The following is a 2452-nucleotide window of genomic DNA, read 5'->3' on the forward strand; positions in this document are numbered from 1 at the left end:
CGCCCATGGTAATAGGGTCCCATCAACTTTTTCTTGTATGTACCACGTTACCATGGTTGGAGGTGCCATCCATACATAATAAATGAAATAATAAATCCAAAGTCCTCGCGTACTTATACAGGACTTAACACTAATAATAACGCGCGAATGTACTTTATAAAGTACAATTGTTAATTGAATAAAGAATTTAAGATTTTTGAAATATCTAAAACACTCTAAAATAACAAAGTAGGTCAACCAGGTCTAGGTCTAAAACGCTAAGTTTGTTAAAAAAACCGGCTAAGAGCGTGTCGGACACGCCCAAAATAGGGTTCCGTAGCCATTACGATAAACTTAGGCAAATATTTTTCTAAGGATTTCGTATTTTATACGGAATCTTCCAAGTTTAGTATATTTTATAATTAGGCTGCTATTTACTTTTAGACTACTAATAATCTCAAGAAAACTTAGCCGTTATCATCATCATCCCAGCCTATATACGTCCCACTGCTGGGCACAGGCCTCCTCTGAACAAGAGGGCTGGGCCATAGTTCCCTCGCGGGCCCAGTGCGGATTGGGAACTTCACACGCACCATCGAATTGCTTCGCAGGTTTGTGCAGGTTTCCTCACGATGTTTTCCTTCACCGCAAGCTCGTGGTAAATTTCAAATGTAATTCCGCACATGAATTTCGAAAAAACTCAGAAGTGCAAGCCGGGTTTGAACCCACGACCCTCTGCTTGAGAGGCGGATATAGTCAAACCACTAGGCCACCACGGCTACCAGCCGTTATAGTTTTCCTTGAAATTTTGATATTCTTACTAACCATCCTGAATTTTTTCAAATTTTCCACCCACCAGTTAAAATTTTAAGGGAGGGGGGACGCTCGATTTTTATGAAAATTTGCATTTAAAGTTGAATATTGTCAACCAATGCACATAGGCGATCGCTGACATCTTAGTTAGCTCAGTTGTAAGCTAGATGGCGCTTTCTCAATAAGGGATCTCTGAGCAGAATGACGGACGAACTCTAGAGGTCGCCACCGTAGTTTTCTCTTGACTCATTTATTTACGTAATAATATGTATTTAATATTTATTTATTATTTACTTATTTATTTTATAAAAGTAGGCATTTTATTACACTCATTTACTACACGAGTTTGTACGACTAAATATATCTATAACCAACTCACCCTTGACCGTTTTTGTCGCCAAGGGGGTGCTGTCGATCAGCTGTGACCGGGGAATTCTAACTGTAATATTCTCGCCTTAAAAGCTGAAGCACAGCTGTAAAACACACATTCAACAGCTCAGACTACACTAAACAGCTCTCTCGAAAGCTCCATACGCCCAGACTTGGTAAGTTCTCCGATATTTAACTCTTGTGTTTTTCTGTGTATTTTATTATAATTATTTCTTATAATTTTAACTTTGTGTAATTGAACTGAAGGCTTCCCTGGCCAGGGAATCTTTTATTTCAACATTTCTTATACTTAATATTTTAACACTTGTTAATTTCTCTCATCCGTTGTTATAAACTCAGAATATGTTAATGTTATTACTTTTATGCAACGGATGCGTACCGGTGTTAAAATAAATTCAAACTCAGCTAAGTAACGTTTAATTTCAAATGTAATCCTCTAACGGTTATTTAGTGAACTGTTGTATTTCAAATTTAACGGTCACTTAGGCTATTTATTTTACCTTTTGTTTTCTAAAAATAATTATATAAAACTAGAATCACTTTCCTTGCCTGCCTGTAACTCCGTATGATTGTCCTTGCCACTCACTGCAATTCAGCACACCCTAAGAGTTGGGGCATCGCTGCAGAGGAGTGACTGGCAAACAATCTAGCACTGACCACAACTGACACCACCTAATTTACAGGGCACCTTCGTACGGCTTACACCTTCGTACGGCTTAAACCTTTGTACGGCTTACAAACCTTCGTACAACTTTCAAAGCTCCGTTCGGCTACAATTCTCACGGCTCAGGCGGCCTCCTTTAACCTGACACTAAGCCCTGACGGCCTTAACTTCGGAGTACTGCACATCCTTCCTGGCTCGTCCAAGACCCTGATCGCTCCTGCGTGGAACACTTGTCCAGCTGCTCGTCCTGCCGCCCTAAGGCCCTTTTGACCTCGGCACCGACGACCACTCAGCTGGACCAGGCCCCCCTGCTGTGGCCAGCCTCTTCGCTCGTGGGTTCTTCTCTCGACTCCAGGGAAGTGTAGGCCAGAGAGACCGAATAATCAGAACCACCTCTCAATAAATCTCTGAACTCACTACCTGAGATTCTCGTAATACTTTTACTTTAATTTTGTCAATTTAGGCCTGTTATTTTTTGTGTTCAATTTATAATTAAAATAATTGTTAAAACGTCTTATTGTTTTACTCAAAGAATAAACTTACTAGGCCTCCTTTAAGGTCAAACCTCCCCTCAAGAGTCTGCCCTTGACAATATTACGCAAACAA

The sequence above is a fragment of the Choristoneura fumiferana genome, chromosome 29 (genome assembly GCF_025370935.1).
Source record: "Choristoneura fumiferana chromosome 29, NRCan_CFum_1, whole genome shotgun sequence".
In the NCBI taxonomy this organism is placed as follows: Eukaryota; Metazoa; Arthropoda; class Insecta; order Lepidoptera; family Tortricidae; genus Choristoneura; species Choristoneura fumiferana.